We start from the raw sequence: 18227 nt of genomic DNA, 5'->3' as shown, positions 1-18227 counted from the left end.
CTGAAGGGAGTTCACCGGAAGGATGGGGCAAGACTGTTTGCAAGACATGTAGTGACAGGACAAAGGAGAATGGCTGCAGGCTCAGAGGAGGGTTAGATTAGGATTGGGAAGAAATTCTTCCCTGTAAGGGTGGCCAGGGCCTGGCACAGGTTGTCCAGAAAGCTGTGGCTGCCCCATCACAAGGCCACAGGGTTGGACAGGACTTTGAGGCAACCTATTATAGTGTAAAGTGTCCCTGCCCATGGCAGGGGGTGGGAACTGCATGATCCTCAAGGTCCTTTCCAACCCAAAGCATCCTGTGATTTCTTTGGGTGCCTCCAAGTGTCATCCCACGCGTGTGAGGCTGTGCAGAGTCTGGGACACCTCAGAGAGGCTGAGGAGCCCTTGAGCCCTGGGCAGTTTGGGTGGACAGGGGAGTTTCTGGGCTTGCTGYTGACCATTTCTTCATGGGAAGGGTTGTCACRCATTGGRAGGGGYTGCCCAGGGAAGARCWGCAGTCACCAGCCCTGGAGGTGCTCWAGAAACAACTGGASAWGGCAGTGCTGTGGTTTGGTGCTCAAAGGTTGGACTTGATGGCCCTGGAGGTCTTTTCCAGCCTCAGAGATTCTGTGATTCCGTGCTGCTCTGAAGGTACCACAGCTGCCTGCCAATGTCCCACCCTGTGTGGGAGAGCCGTGCCCTCGCAGCATTTCTGTGGACAGAGTGGCTGTCCCACACCCTGCTGCCTTTGTGGGGAGCCTGAGCCATGGGCACACCCTCACAGGACTGTGCTGTGCCCTGTGCACAGGTTGGGATGGTTCTGGCAGGGGGAAGAGGCTGCACAGCCCTGTCTGACTGCAGAACTGCTCCCGAGGTGAGCATCAGCAATCCCGGCTGCCGGCGAGACWGAGCCGTAACAGGAAAACAATGAAGAATTACACCATCAAAGTCTKGCTTGTGGTGTATTCCATTTTTCTTTTGCAGAACTGAGTCACTTGGGGAATGTCAGAGAGTGGATTCAGTGTCAAAACTACTTAAAACCCTGCAAGTTTCTGTTTTGCAAAACCTTGACAGGGGTAGACGCAGTCRGCTCTGTTGTATTTTTGATCGATGGCTGGCAAGAATTAGAACTAAGCAGATTCTAAGAATTCTGTAAGTACTAAAGTTGTTTTTTTTTAGCAATGATTTCTTGCTGGCGAGCCTCTGGGACTTTTAAACAGCAATTTCAAGATGAGCTGATGCTGTACCTGATTATGCACTTGTGGAGATGTGCAGTGTCTGGCTTGGAGGGCATCCCTCAGTCACAGCTGATTTCCCTGTCTCCTGTCTGTGTAGCAGGAGAGTGAGTTTACAACAGCCTTGAGGCATCCCCTAAGACACCATCCAGACATTTAATCAATGGTGTTTTCAGAGAGGTATGAGAATTCTAGCTCACAAGAGAAAAACCACTTATGTATCCCTAAATACTAAATATAAGGATTCTGTGCAGCTGCAGATGCCTTCTGGATTTATGCATAATCCYGATGAAGGTTTTGAGAATATTTTCCCGAGTGTTTAATCACCTGAAAAGTCCAAAAGAATCCTGAACTTTCCCTGAGATCTGCGAACACAAAGAGTTTTTTTACCTTCGAGGAGTCTGGCTGAGATTATGGCACTTGGTGTCTGTCTTGATCAAAGTGATTGTGTTTGAACAGAATATTGCAGGATCACAGAAAGCTGAGGCTGGAAGGACAYTGCCCTGCACAAAKCAGGTTCAGGCAGAGRGGTTACAGAGGTTTGTGTTGGCAYTGARTATCYCCAAGGATGGAAACTCCACGTTCAGCCGCTTTCTCCTCCAAGCTCACAGAGCCTTTGTGCAGTGTGAGCAGTGACCTCTCACTCGGTGTTGTGTGAGTAAATCCCTYTGTTTGAACAGGCAGCTGTCAACCTCAGGGTGATGTTTGTCCTCTGGACTTTGGGATGTGCCTGTGCAGGACAATTTGCAGGATTGAGACCTCTCTCTGTACTTTGCTGCTTTATCCTGTTCTGTGCCTGCTATGCCATCTACAGAGAGTGAATTGTGTCAGGTTATCTCATAATTAGGAATATTATGACAATAATAAAGCTGTGGTTTAGATCCTGYAAACATCTTAAACCCCTATCAGTTTTATTTCTCGTTGTAATGAACTGCCCTTTTTGTCTCCAAAGGACAGTGAGGAACATTCATTCCTTCCAAATGGTGACAMCAATGAAAGCTGTGGGTAAACACCATCCTCATATTACTCTGACAGATCTGATGTAAAGATTTGACACTCTCAGGTCTCAGTTTTGCACAACCCATTTATCACTGGTTTTTCGTTTTCTTTGAGACTCTGCTTTTCCTAAGTTTTGTGGACTTTCTGAATGTACCATAAATTCCATTTTACCATCAAATAAATGGGCTTCCAGTCTTTCTTTATTTGTCTTTATTTATATTTGTCTTTCTTTAAACAAAAACTTGTAAACTCCGCTCTTCCCTTTAGAGAACCATTTTTTTTTTTTTTGAGCATGCTTTGCATGTATGCCAGCATGCAGAGAGTGAGACTGTGCTCAAGTCACTTGAAGAGATTGAACATTAGGGCAAGATGTGTCAGGATAGAAGGATTGGCAGTGTAAGTGGGAGTTATCTGCAATGAACCTGAAATGGGTTCCAAAGGAACCCTTAAATCAGYGAAATAAGCAGCTGCTGTAAACAGTGCAAGCTAGGAAGAATAAGCAATGAAATAATTAATTATTCTTCCATGGTATGTTAGTTCATCTGGCTCCCTTTGCAACTTAAAATACTTAGCTAGTAAAATTATTTTTGTCATCAAAATACAAAGCGTGCCAACAGTACTATTTCAGGAAGCAGGGCAATATTTCATCTGGAGAAATAAACCTTAGCTAACTGTTTTCATATTGCTTGATTGATTTCTTTTAGATATTACTTAATTTTGCTTTTTTTTTCACTRAACAAGATTTAGAACTAGGTCAGAGCAAACCATGTTTATGGCCTTATTAAAACATATAAAMCCAATTGGTTAAAATAATACTAAAGAGGTGAAAACAGAATCTACATTGTGTATGGAATTAAAATTGTAAGGTTCAAAATTAGAATCAAACATTCAGTCCAGATTAGACTGGAATATTTTCAAGGAGGACAGTGTTATGGATAAAAACGCTAGTCTGAGTTTTAGTCTTGGCTCTGGCAGTGGTTTCCTGGATGACCTTGAGGAAATCRATTTCTGTTCTGTGTCAAAAATGTCATTGCCCTTCGTTCCCCCCTGCCCAGGGTTGTGGTCATGCTGGTTTCATTTGTGTTCCTGATGCTCAAATGGGAGCTGCTGTAAAAATGTTAATAAACCAGGAAATCAATTGGGAGCTCAAAGAGCTCAGGAAAGTGTGCAAGTGACACCTTTAGAAAATGTCAGGACATTAGAACATGTGTCCTTAGTTGTCCTAATGTCACCTTTCTTAGGACACCTATTGCCTGCAATGTGTGCTTGTGGAAGTGCCAAACATCTGGTGATGTGGACAGGACCATCCAAAGTGCTTCTAGTTGCTTTTTTTCTGTAAGTTCCAATAATGGAAAAACTTAGCCTATCCTTCCACGCTGAGAAAGAAAAAGGATTTCAGTATTAATTGTATTTACTGCTTAGGGAACACAATTCACTGAATCGTTTGTCTGAGCAGTTGCTTGATATAATTTTCCCAATCTGCTGTGCTGTCTCACTTYAGGAGATGTGACTTTATAAACATTTCTAGTCCTGACTAGAAGGAGGTGCAGGGAGTAGATGATTCTTTATCAAAGTAGGAATTCACAAAATGGAAAATGGCCTCTACTCAACAGTCTTGCAAAGGGTCAGGTTGTTCGCAGAGCATTTTGAGGTCCTGGAGATATTTGGGCTTTGCTATGTAATTCTCTCTATAATGACAAAAAGAAATCTCCATTTTGTTACAGTTTTGGGATGATCTTGAGCAAGGATGTGGATTGATCACACCACCCTCAAGCTCACAGGGCTCTGTCCCTCCTCGTGTGCTYGAGGCTGTGCAGGAGGGACCCTTCCATCCCCTCCCCTGACCAGGAGCAGCYCTGCCCTGGGGTGTGGGTGTAAAGGGTACAGCTTTCAGAAGGTACAAACTGCTCAAACTTCTGCTGCTTTCACCCCCAAAATAACATTTTGGGTGAAACACCAGGCAGCTGCCAGTCAGACCAACTGCTGSAAGTGTCTGGAAGATTCCTTCTGCAGTTACACATTCTGCTGRTAACCATGCCTTGAGAGAGGGTGCTGTTGGACCACAGTGCTGAGGTAGGACTGGCATCACTGATGTCAGTGTTGTATTTGCTGTCGAGGCATTTGTTTGAAAAAAACTGTGTGGTTTAAAAAACAGGCTGGCACAGATCAGCTTTCCTTCACARGGCAGAACAGTTTAGGCTCAGCAGCCACGCCTTGGCTAGCTTGGATTTCTGGGWGGGTTGCTCTGTGGTCATCTTCAGTGCATCAGTTATGAAAAAAAACATTGCTATAACAGACACTGAAAATGCTTTGGGTTCTTTTTGTGAAGGTTATTGTGGAGCAAGCTTGATGCTGAGGTGTCCATCAGCAGCAGGAAGTGATGCATGCATTCTGTGGAACCATCAGAAATTAAGTTCTTTTCCGTTCTGTGATGCTTCAAAAATGTAGATTATCCTATTTTTGAAAGCAGCAGTTACTTTCCTAAAGGGAAGAGAAGAAAATTTGCATATTTTGGGCTAAGTGAGTGGTTGGGCACAGGACTCAGAATAACCCGTGTTCTCCCTTTTTGCTTTGATGACCAATTGCCGTTTGTGGTCTCTGTGTCTCTCTGTGTACCCTGCAGGGCACATCAATAATCCAGCTTTTAGGATGGGCATAAATTAATCTCCACAACCTCCACGGGGCTGAGCAGAGTCTGCAGGGACTCAGCCACTCCTGAGCCTTCCAGTCCAGGTGTCTGAAGTCAGTGTTTGCTCCTCTGATATCGATCTTAAGCTCCTTTAAGCCCTGTGGGTGTTTTTTAAGTGGTAATTTGACCTGATGTGTTACCTGATGTTCCGAGGTGTTGATATCTGTTTACACAATATGTGCACAGATATTAATCCTTAGCAGTACAAGGTGATGCTGTCCAATGTAATTGCAGCACCTTGGAAGTAAAAGCCAAATTTTAGCTCATCCTCTAAGTTCATTAATAATTTCAGTATTGCAGAGGAGGCACACAGGACTGCAAGGGCTCAAGGGCTGAGCCTCTTGCTACCTGAAAGGATTATRTGCTTTGAAAATTAGCATGTTAAGAAATGTCTTATGGGAAGGCTAGCAAAATATGATTGAAAATACTCTCACAGATGGTTTTGCTCTCAGAGTAGGGGAGGACAGGTTTTGGAATGCAGCGCTGAGTGTCTTTGATTCTGTTACTTAAAGCAAGTCTAAATTTCAATAGGCAGCTATTTCAGAAGGTAATTATACACTTAAATTTCAGCAACTGTCTGATTCAAGTTTCAAGTGTGATTGATGTGCATCCAGATGCCCTTATTTACCACACTAATAACAAGGAAAGGCTTCCCTGGTGTAGTAATTTATAATTTAATTCAACCATCCATAGGTTCACAGAAACTTTACCCTCAAGCAGCAGCAAGATGARGTTGGTCTGTTGTGAGTCGTTGACACTAATAATTGAACACCCAGCTGATGGAACCACTTTGATCTTTTGGAAGGATCTGAGGGATCTTTCAGCTTCACAGGCAGCTAATCATGTCCTGTAGATACCATATGTGGAASAAACTCAAGGCAAAACGTGTTCATTAATCCGTATTTTGTACTGTGCTMATTTTCTGTGTGAGTGTGGAAGGAGTCTGCAGACTGGTGGTGAGGATGAGAAAAGTTGTGTCAGCAAGAACACCAGGGCCCGAATTTGTTGTAGCATTTCTRTGGGGTTTTCAGTGGAAAATATATTTGATCAGGGGGAAAGGAAGTGTGTTTGCTGAGGAAATGTTTTCCATCTTCACATTCTTGGTGCTTTCATATTCCTGATTCTGTGTTCATGTTCAAGGTCTGGGCAGCAGTGTCCCCTTTTCAGGCACTTAGAACTGCAAGAAAACAGAACAGACAGGGGCTGAAAAAAATGTTACTACCATTTAGTGCTGTAATGACCTTGAAAACATTCCAAAAATTACATAATTTTGCAGAGGAAAGATTAGGTAAGAGTTTGAAGTAGAGGAAAACAAACTCAAAAAAAGACAAAATCTGTTGCTTCAGCTGTGCTTGAGTGAGATAACCTCCGTAAGGCTTCCTTAATGGCATTTTGGTATTTACAAGAGCACCCCACACTCCTGTGTATGTTTGATACTGATTTATTCTGTTCCACGAAGAACATGATTGTAGAATTCACAATTCATAAGCATTTTATCACGGCCTGATGTGTGACTCTGTTCTGAGCTATTTCAAAATAAGAGATCCTGACACAAGCATGAGTTTTCCTTCAACAGGGGTTTGTTCAGAAACAAAAATTTTGRAGGTTCAAAGCACTTGGTCGAAACTAAATAAATCAAATAATTCTAAAATGGGGCAAAATTRCTGAAGTCATAACGATGAGATATTTATGATGCATTTTCCCTCTGTTCAAAAGCCTTATTTGGACACATTTTATCCTGGAATGTTAAAATGAATAAGGTGTTCCAAGTGGGGTCTGTTCAGCTGGGGGGTTGCTATAACTCACAGTGATTTACTGCACRTTAATCTTGCTCCTGATTTTCACTCCTTGGAGCAGCAGTTGTGGGTGCAGCATCTGGTCATAACTAATTTCAAATTTTCTTGCTACTTTTGAAGGAGAAGCAAGATCTGAATAATTGAAATATCAGATTTTTACTTTGATTCTTGCGGCGAAACAATTCTGAACGAGCTTTGCATTTGAAGCCCTGCTTCAGTGTCTTTCAGAGAGTATCCAGCCCATAGAAACAGAATTTGTGCCAGTGGAAAACACTGGATTAATTCCAGTCACACATCATCTTAATTCTTCATTCATCATAGGGACACGGAAGAATCAAACATCAAACGCATTATGGACAAACTGTATAAGCTGAAATGTTCTTCTAGATGACTTAGAGGAACAACATGTTCCAGTAATTGGCTTTCCTGTGTAATGAAGGTTTCTCAAGTCGAATATGTAATCTTCAAGTTACCAAAAAAAAAAAAAAAAAAAATTACCAAAGAAGGCCTGGTTTAGCAGGCGTCGTTTTAACACTTTAAAAAACACTTTTGGCTGTTTTCCAAGAGGAAACATTATCTGGTACAGTTCTTTCTCCATATCTTTGACTTTACATTTCCTGAGCTCCTTTGCTCTTTCAAAAATGGCTCTGGCAAAGCCTGGGAAATCAGTTTGAGTGGCCAGTGAGAATCCCTTCAGTGCCATATTGGTAACAGCACAGCCAGCAGAGCTCACCAGTTGTGTTTCTGATGTAATTTTGGTCCTGGCTCCTTTCCCTACTGCCATAAATAAAGGTAATCTCTTTTAGGAACAGGCACCARCCCCGGCAGGCAGATAATCACCCTTCAGCAGCGTGCACATCATTGGTTTATCAGGCAGAATCATCCCACCTCCCACCATGGTTTATCTGTTTGTGAAGAAAATGCCTTCCATGACTGTCATTGGGAAACCAAAATGACTCAGAGTTTGGAAGTGTTGATAAGAATGTGTTACACAGCCAAAACTCCCCGTGTCCTGTGTGCAAACTCTGCTTTTGCCTCATCAGGAAGGGGTTTGTTCATGCTGGACTTCCCCTGTGTCACAAGGTTTATTAATTCAAAGAAAATTTCAAAGATGGGATGTCCCATGTGAGAATAGGCTACAATCATTCTTCCCATTTTGATTGGAAACTCCCTCTTTTGATTTCCATTTTGATTGAAAACCACCATCTGTGGTGCAGACAGGAGCAATCCAAGCAGGGCTGAGCAAGCAGGCAGGGCCCCATCTCCTGTAGRTTAAACTTTGAAAAGGGTTCAGTTAACATCTGCCACTAAATCCAGTTTTTATGGGTTGTCTTGGTGCAATTTTACATCATTAATGTGTATTCTGTAATTCAGACTTCTTAAAATCTGAATTATCAGATTATTTGAGTTACTGAATTTCTTGAACAATTTCTTGACTGCTTGGTGCTTCTGTCCATATTAGCTGAAGTGATTATCACAGACTGATGTATTGGAAAAGAGGTGCTGTGAATTACAAACTTTTATTTTATGTCTTCCTTTATGGAATAAATAGAGAAATATTTAATATACAAATTAAGGCTGAATGAGACATATGTATGTGAAGCTACAGAGTATCTTCTACACTACAGCTTATTTAGTGCCTGATGYTGGAGGCTGCACTCTAAGAAAGGCTGTCAGAGGAATTTTTTCCCCTCTGGTGCATGTKTTCTGTGGCTGCAGGTGCAGTTTTTGTTGTTATGCTTTTTGAGTTATGACTGTTGTATTTCAGCTGCACTTTCTCAAGTCTCTGGGTGATGGAGCTGTCCAATTTTGACTCTTTTAGTGGTTGAACTGTTCTCTTGCAGGTGAGGTGCCAAATGTAAACCTTTCACACCATTCATCTAAGTCTTCGAGATCTTTTACTATAAATACTGATTTTATAAAAGCTTTCTGTGTTTTCTGGCATTTTAGAGATTACAAAAAGACATATTTATAGCAGCACAACACCCCAGTATGTGATGGCATTCAAAAGAATGGATGGAGATAACTATTGCACTTCTCCCCTTTTCATTAGAAGTTTTTATACTTCTCTCAATATTCTGTCTTGCATTACTTAAACTTTTACTTTCATGGATAATTTGTTGGCTGCAGTCCTGTTTGTGCAGGTGTGCACGAGGCTGGATTGTGCTTTAGCCTCCTGAGGTTGCAGGAGCTGTTTAACATGCTCACAAAATTTCACAGAGTGTAAAATTCCAGTTTTGAACACCSCAGTGTTACCAATTTCTGTCAGGTATCCGATGACCCTAAGGGTCTTTTCCARCCKAAATAATCCTGTGATTCTTGGCCCTTAAAAACACTCATCTGAGACTCAGCTTTGCACTTCTTCCATCTGTGAGGTGTCTTCTCTCTGACCTCTGTTGATTAAATCCAGAGTTTTGCATGGAATTTGGAGTCRGGGAAGATGAGTGGAAGGTGATAAGAAAGGTAAGAGTGGGGTGCAAAAAATCCCTCGAGCACTGTGAAACTGAGGCAGTGCTCAGGACTGAACCTGCAGCGATTCTGCACAGCAGCACCTTTTAGGAACTTCTCCTGGATTTGCATCTCACTGCTGCTTTGTCCATAAATCCCAGCTCCATGTGCCTCTGCTGCAATGCAGGGACACTTCRTGCCTCAGTGAAGATCTTGGATTTGAGACTTGTTTTGGTGGCAAGTTGGTTCAAGTTTGAGCAATGCATGCCTTCAGCAAAAGAGTAGCAAGAGCCTCGCATTCAGAATTTTTAAACTCATCTCATTTAAAAAAAAAAATTATTTATTTATCTTCAGTACTTGTGTTTGGATTTATCAATGCTGCAATTTTATTTATGGTAAAAGACAGGAGCTAAGTGAGGATGATAACATCAGACAAAGCAGATAGAAGAGGATTATCTTGTGTGTAGGAAACACTTTGTAAATCAGCACCGAGGCCAGGTGTGTCATAGTTACCAACTGGCCATGGGCAAAATCTTCACACAATAACATCTTTATTCATGCTTTTGGCACAATTCCCATGGATTAGTAATATCTTCTATCTTTTGTGTAAGAACAATTTTTTCCCACCTGTATCTGCTCATTTGCATGCGTAGATATGTAAATGTTTCTTATACTTCTCTCTGATTCAGGGACACTGACACCTTTCTGATGAGCCCTTCCAGTCTCCACTGCCCACTTTGGATTTTCTCCCTACTTTTTCTCATTTTTCAGAGAAATTTTGTKTCAGCACCTACAACACAATTGAAAGGGAGATCATGCCAGCAGAGTTTTTCTTCAAAATACCTCTTCCTTCTCTATTTTCTGCTGTAGTGTCTGATCTCTAGAGGTATTTAATTCTTTCCCAACAGTGCCTCATTTCCATTTGCCATTTTGGATATAACTGTGGGGACAGAAGATGGAGGGGTGAATCAGCTATCAGCAGTTAAACATACGGAGGAAAAATTATACTCCTAAGGATACAAACATATTCCATATAAATTTTTTTATTTAGTTTGAATTTGACTGGTGGAGTTTGGTGACTATCTACTGATTTCCCTCTCTACTTCCTGTGGTCCAGTTTTAATGACCACTCAGAAAATCCTCTGCCTGTCTCTCTGCTACATTTGGAACCATCTCTCATTATTTGGCACATCTCATTTTCAAGCTGCATTATTTTATCAAATGCAATGRTAATCGACTCTTCTTTCTAGCCATTTATAAGGGTAAGAACTTTTAAACTTTAAAACTTTTAAATGACATTGAAATTCTTATTTTATCAGCACAAAGATATATTTGGCGTGATCTTCTGCTTTATTTAAAAATAAAAACCCAGTTCAAAGGAAGCAAAAATTACTCCTAGGTACTTTAAAATCCTAGCTTCAATCCATAAATTTGACTGCAGACTTAAATTGAAAAAACATAACATTTAACAGGTAACATAAAATCCTTAAGAACTGGAGATGCTCTCTGCTTTAAAACGTTAGAACTCAGAAAAAGGGAATCAAACCCTTTTTGAGCTCGTTGTTAAAAGTAATTGAGAACTAAAASCCTCCTTGGGTACTCGTGAGCATCCTTTTAAAGTTGATGGAAACTGWGTATGAGAACTTTCCCAAAAGCACRTGTCTGGAWTGGCTCYCAGGCRTGAGCTATTTCATGATATTCCATGGATGGAGCTCCTGTACCCTCTTCAGGTTGATCAGAACATTTTCAATGCATTTTCAGAAATTTTTGCCCCTCCCTTACCAGTGTGGCTCAGGGGTGAGCAAAAMCACCTCCCTTCTGGTGCCCATTTGCATCCCATATTTCAGCTCAGTTCTGGAGACATCTGAGGTCCTCTCCTGACCTGCATCCCATGCACAGAGAGAAAAACTCCACCACATTATAGAGAATGGGTTAAGAACTGTAAGGAGTTATTAATTTTAATAACTGTGCTCTGAATCTGCCCATATATGTAGATATAAATATAAAAATCCCAGAAATCTCAGGGACAAGACACAGAACCTGTCTGCCATCTGACATTTCTGACAAACTCTCCAGAATTAATCTGTCTAGGAGCTACTATGCTCAGCTTAATTATGGAAAGGCTGCATCTGTGTTCAAAGCTGTTGAGAGAGAAGGAAGAAAGTAAAAATGTCCACTAGGTTTGATTAACTGCTTTCAGCCTGATGAATAAAGACAGATGGTTACTAGTTATTTTTCCTTAATGGATTTTGGAGCTCCATTTGGTGGATGAATTAATGTTACAGGTCTCAAATCTGCCTTTGAAGCTMTGCCTGCCTAACCCTTAGTGATCCCAGCAAAGTTTGCGTGCCTCCAAGAGAGAGGTTTGCCCTGAGGCTGTTGTAGATACTGTTGTTGTAGATAACTGTTAAAAAAAACAGTTCTGAAATTAAAAATAAAAGTGAAGCCATAATTTATGGTATTAATAACAATTTACTCTTGCACAGCTCAGGTAGGAATCCCTTGCAAGGGATGATAATTTTGAAGTGCCTGTGCAGACTTATCCCTGCAGAATCTGTGCCTGTTTGGGAACCACCTCCACCTGGAGCTTGGCAATATTTCCATAATTTAACTTTAACACTCGGAGAAGTTCACTTTAAAGTTGCACTTGGTAGCTGTGTCACCTGGAAAGTGAAATAAATAGTTTTATGGTGTAGGTTCATTTGCATGAATCGATTATCGTATCTCAAATCCAGGTGGGGAAGGTCTTTAAGGCAGGCTCTAATTCTGCAGGTGTGCATGTTTAAAAACACAGCTATGAACATTTCCTTCCTTTACTTGCCTSCGAATATCTGTGTTTATTTTTAAGAATGTGCATAAGTGTCTGTGAGTTTGGGCTCTCGGGGAACATTTAGGCCTAATGGGTCTCGGGACTGTCATTCAGCAGCCTGTTAAATCATCTGTATATTTTATGTGTGGATAGTCATAGTGATTTWAATGGGATTAAATTTGCTTACATCCAAACAGTTTTTGAGTCAGGGTTAAGGTTACTGCGCGATAAAAAAAAAAAAAAATGTTTGAGATGGACAACATAATGAAGGGAAGCAAAACAACCAAAAATTACATTGAATGTTGAGATTTTTCCATAGTCAGTGGATTGCTCAGAGGAAAAACGTAATTTAACTAAAATGCTGCCTGCCACAGAACCATCAACCCCCCCAGATCCTGAAAGGGACCTTGAGGGGTGGTTTGTCCCCCTGCTCCATGGCAGGATCCTCTGTCACMGAGTCATTCCTGACAACGTTTGGAYGCRATCGCRGTTCACGAGCGGCGCAAAAACGGCTGAGAAACGGCAGAAATGGGAACGYCCTTCAGCCCTGAGCACTGCAGGGGGAATCAGGGACAGCCAGAACGGAACACTCAATCACAACAATAATGATTACACACACAGTGAGGTCACAGCTCCTCAGCAGGACAAATCCATRGCTTTGGGAAGGTGGCTCGTCCTTCGGGTGACAGCGAACGGAGCGCGCCCAGGGCTGGTGACACTTTGCCACTGCTGATCGATTCGTGCTTTTTGAATCACGGCTCGTTTTTCACCTCYTCTTGCTCTGGCTTTCATTTCAAAGGCTGGCTGATGTAACCCTGAGGAAAATCTAAAAATAAGTGAATTCCTCTGGTGAGAGGTGRAGGTGCTTTGGAGGGTTTGCAGATGCAGGGAAGGCACGTGGCAGATGTGTGTCGTCAATAACCCAAGTGATGGGGAGATGCTGSCACATTTTTCTTTCATCCCCTTTGCAGAGTTCATGCTCAAAGCTCAGACACRTTCTGTATTTTATTAATTTTGAATGCTGTCCCTACCTACAGTGAGTGACAAGTTTTGTTGGTGATGTTGTAAATCTCCCCACTTTGAAGGGACTCTTTTCTGGGGACGGTTTGTTTGTTCACACATGTTTTAATCAGAATTCTGATTACTGTGCTTGCCTAATTTTCTGCTTTATTCTCTATTTATGAATTTAACTACACCAAAAATTATGTGACTTATGCATAGATAATACCACCTAAATATTTGAAAACATTTCATGGTCTAATATTAAGATACATGGAAAAAGTTGGATGTAAACCAGATGTGTCTCCAGCCTGCCAATGCTTGAAGACATGCAGGACAAAGAGTTAGAGAAAGATGGTACAAAATGTGTTTTTTATCTGGTGTAGGTTTGGTTGATACCATTTGTGGTTAGGGGAAAGCATCAGAAGCAAAGCAGGCAGGAGTGCAGTCACATTTCAGCAAACACCTGCACAGAAATGATCAGGCTCTGGGCTGTGGAAATGTGGAAATCCTTTGTTTTCTGAGCACAGAGATGCTGCCATTAACTTCAGAGAGGCAAAGCTGCATGGAAGAGAAGGGAATAGGGAGATAGAACAAAAATCTGGTTGGAAAAACAAACCAAACTTCCAGTTGAGAGTACAGCTTTTGTCTTTATTTCTCGTTTATTGAGGCACCTCTGTGCTGTGCTCTGTCCCAGGCAGGGCTGAAATGTTACTGGGAATATATTGGGGGAAATTTTAGGAAACAGTCTGTGCTGTCAGGGAAGGGCACTAAGATAAAGTGGGGTCTTTTCTTACTATAAAGACATAAAACCACCGATGGTTCTCTGAAAACCGTTTCATGTTTGGATGACAGGAAAAAAGGCAAGCAAGTGTAATTTCTCATGAGGATAACCTAGAGATGATTCTTGGCCAGCTTCCTAAAGAGTATCTAATTGCCTTTAGGTTTTCTGATTCTGTCCTYTTCTTGGAAAATAATCACAACTGGGTTGATAAAAATGACTTATTTTGGAAAAAATGCAATCCCCTTTTAGCTGTTCCTGAAAGCCCAGAGATACAGGGATGTCGGGAGAGTTCGAGGAGAAAACCTCCCTTGCAAATACAAAGGAGTGCTCATAATTTTAATGATTTCTCTGATTTAAGATGTTTTGTCTATCGCAGAAAATTTACAAAGGGTGATGAGAGTCCTTGTAAATACAGAGGCAGAACTCACAGCCCTTGGCTTTGCTTGCAGGTCCAAATTTGCCATCAGTACAGACATTCTTAACTCTGAGGTTCTTTCTTACATTTGAGAAAATAACAGGAGATTTGGCTGAGGAAATTGTTGCTGTTGCTATTGTAATTGTCTTTTGTTAATATTGAATTTTGATGAATGATGGGCTAAAGTTTTTTGTTCACTGCCTAGGGATGATCTTCAGGATCTATTGTCTCTCTCTGAATTTACAATATTTACCATTATTATATTTCTAAAAACAAAATCTCCAGCAGCTTAGAGGTAAAAGATATTTCTTACTTTCCTTTAATAGGTATACACTTTATTTGACAGGAATTRTTTTCTCTAAGGGCCGGTTAAATAAACAGTTTGAAGACCAAGGTGAGATTACACAGCTTTATTTTCACTGGTTAATAATCCATTTTTTGCCTTAATTCAGTTCCTCCCWGTGAGCTCAGAGATCTTAATTCACAAAGGTACTTGGGTGCTTTTCCAGCTTCAGGCAGAGCAATGGTTTTTTACTGGGACAATTCATGTGCTTCAAATCGAGTGCATGAAAAGAGAAAAGGCTGAAGGAAGAGGATTATCTCAACCTTTTTTTTTTTGTAAGAAGAAAATCTGTTTGCCCAAATGAATTTTTTTAATGGAAGTTCAACAGTCTGTGCATCCAGGACTGACATCCTGACAAGTTTTTGTGTACCCATTGAGTCCACCAAAATTCAGATTTACAAAGGTGTTTATGTTCTCTGAGAAGCTGCAGCAATAAAAGTAAGTAATTTCTTTTTTTATTCCTGCTCCTATATGTCTTTACTCACCAGAACATTGTTTCTTTCTTGGTGAATGACTCATTTGTTGAAACAGATTCCAACCAGTTTCAAGCTGAAATTATTTTCCAGGAAAAGYCTTTCTATACCAGAACCTCCCTGGCAGAGCCCTTACCCAAGCCACAAAACCCACGAAGCACAAGGAGCCACAGCTGAAAAAAAAGCCTGAATCAGCAGGCAAAACAGMAAATTGAGGAGTTCTGTGGGAAATTATAACCTGAAATGGAAAACAAATCTGTGACTGGCAGAGAAAGCTGAAACAGAGATGGGATGTGCAGCAAAAGCACTCGGTGCTTCTAGACAGGGTTATTGATGTTCCACTTGGGAATGAGGAATCTCAGTTTGTCCAGCTGGGACAGCAGCTATGGGACATGACACGTGGCACTTCTGGATGAGGGGGAAATGCTGAAAGGGAAAAATACTGACTGGTAAATTATTGGAAAGTGCAAAGAAAGCCCGAGGGAAAAATGGCCAAAGAATTAAAAACAATGGAGGATGAGGTAACAGAGACATCCTGAAAACCTCGTGGTTGAACTGGAAGCTCCTGCTATGCTGGAAAGGCCCAGAGGCTTAAAAAAATTACAAACATCAGGAAAATTACTGACCTCAAAAGGGAGCTATGGAAAGCAAAGACAGAAGAGAGCTCGTTACCAAGGCAAAACCAAAAAGATCTTGGTGCTGTGTTTCTAAGAAGTTGTGACCAAGCTCAGCTTCATCACATTCCAAACGAACTGGGGAGCCTGAACCTTTCTTCTGCCCTTTTTTTGTGTTAAGAGCAGCAATCAAAAGCACAGGCTGCAGCCACCATTCTGAAAAAAAAACAGAGCCAGCAAAGGATGGCAGGAGAAAAACTTCAGGAAAAGGGGAGGAAGTCAGTGAGTACCTGTGAAGAAGTGATTTAGTTCCAAAATGGGAACGTGGAGTCAACAAGTTGATGTCTGTGGTAAAGATCCTGCACATTGGATGGGGTGTCCTTGCTCTGTCCTGGGGACAAACTTCTGCAGGGACACTGCACCAGGTGAAAGGTGGTGTGGCTGTGGGATCTGAGGAGCACAAGCTGAATTTTTAGAGACTGGATGTTCATGTTGCTGATTACCATAGAGGGTTCATTCTCCAGGAAAGGCACAGAGAAAYAGGAAATAATGCAAACTCAATAATGCAGTCCTGGGGTGGTGTACAGCTTTTACATCYTGAGACATCCCAAAGGGGGATGGTGGAGAGGAAAGTAGGTGCTTTTTCATGATGAGTACTTGGCACAGGATGACAAAATTTATCTTGTGGCAAAACTGTGCTGAAAAATCCCCAAGGAGCCATCTGTCATTGCTGATGTCAGAGAAAGTGCAGAGCTTTGTGAAGTGGGTACTCCATGCTATCATTTCTCAGCCAGTTTAGATCAAACCCTCCTTTCTGCTGTGTACGATTCATGCACTTCCATGGAATTWTATTCACCCACCAGAGCGAACACATGGTCAGCTTCTCATTAAAAGAAGCCTTCAGTGGTTGTATTTTATACTGAAACTGTAAACTCAGCATTGTTTGAGGCAGAGTCAGAGGCCACAGCTGCTCTGCAGTGCTCAGGGTGTGCAGACAGGTGCTGTGGCTGTGTTCCACGGTGGGTGGGTGTGTGAGGAATGTCTGTGGCATCCTCAGCTCTGCAAACATCCCCCACCCTGAGCTGAGCCCGAGGGAGGGGATGTGCACGTTCAYATTGCAGTGGGGGAYGTGGCAGGGGAGGCTGGAGCAGAGRGGGAYTCTCCTGGAGCTGGTCCTGCAGGGACCATGGTGGCCACTCCATCCCCACAGGGTGAGAGGAGCCAGGGCAAGCATCAGGCTGGGAGTGGGCACTTCTGCCCCTCATCCCATGTGGAAAAGCTCCATCTCACTGTATCCTCAAGGGTGAGAGCTCATACTCTAAATGCCAGCAGATTGGTGATCATCCATAGAGCAACGATGGAGAGAGCAGAATTCTCCAAGGAAATTGTTAAGAAGATGCCATAATGGACAGCAAGGTGTACCTGACCTCAGGAGCAGCATGTTAATGAAGGCAGGAGCAGCAAATGGCAAAGAGGAGTGGAAATATTCCTCCTTTTGTGCTCCAGTGGGAGGATGGGTGGGTGAGCGTTCACAGGAGCAGTGAATGATGAGCAGACCTTGAAGGTTACGTTCCTTTACAAAAGTGACCTCATCTCTGATGTAAACTACCTGCAGAGGTATGTAAACATTTTCACTGGCTGCAAAAGTTTGTATTCAACAGATTTGCAATCCCTCAAAACCCCAGAGGCACAATGCAATGGAAACGGGCTCTGCTTCATGTCAGCTTTGCACCGTGGGCTTCAATTTTGGGCGTCTGGGATCAGAGAGATCAGCACTGCACTGTCCTGGATAACCACCCACATCATGTTAGCTGGCTCTGTGGTAATGCAGGCTTGTCTCTCAAATCACCTACCAGGCAAACAGGGCTGAATATGCATGCCTAAATTGTATCTCAATCCCTCAATCTGACTGGATTTTAAATTTTTTTTTTTAATTGTTTAAATAACTTTCAGAACGCAGCACAGCAGGTGTTAAATCTCTCTAACATATTTAATTGATTACTTTTCTCCTCCCCTCTTGCTGTGGGTATCAAGCYGGTGATTCCTGTCAAAGCCAAGGTGGATGTCATCACTGGAGCTCAGCTGAAGGCTTGATCCCATGTGTGTCACCTGTGTTCCCCTAACAAAAATGGCAAAGCAGCAATCCCCTGTCCCCAGCCCCCAAATGTCAATGTGCTGGAGGTATTTGCTGAATGTGGAGTAGGTAAAGAGGCACAGGTGGGCACTAAAGCAGGGAAGGTAATTTGGGGTTTTTTGTTGTGAGAGGAGTGTGATAAAAGTTTTCCAGAGTTTAAATAACCCTGGCCTGACTCATTTTTGTCACTGCCCATCAAAAACCACTTCCACCAAAACTACACCCTAAGTTTTTTAAGCAGCAAAAGCCCAAAAGGGAACTGTTCCTTTTCTCACCGTCTAGGAAAGCGTGCTTTAAAGACACAAAAACCCCACAGCGGTTAATTTTTTTCCCGGAGCCAGCTCTTGCTACATCACATCCATCCCCGGGCTGTCAATCATTACCCAGCACATCGTTCAGAAGGTGGAGCTGTCAGGCAGAAGCAATGAAAAGGTGAGGAAAGGAGAGCTCCTTGCTGATGCCAAGGGTGAGTGAGTGAGATTATGTCAAAGCTTTGAGGAGTCCCCTGGC

The sequence above is a fragment of the Malurus melanocephalus genome, unplaced genomic scaffold (genome assembly GCF_030028575.1).
Source record: "Malurus melanocephalus ecotype Western Australia unplaced genomic scaffold, MMel_1.1 scaffold_173, whole genome shotgun sequence".
NCBI lineage: Eukaryota > Metazoa > Chordata > Aves > Passeriformes > Maluridae > Malurus > Malurus melanocephalus.
Note: the sequence above shows the minus strand (reverse complement) of the source record.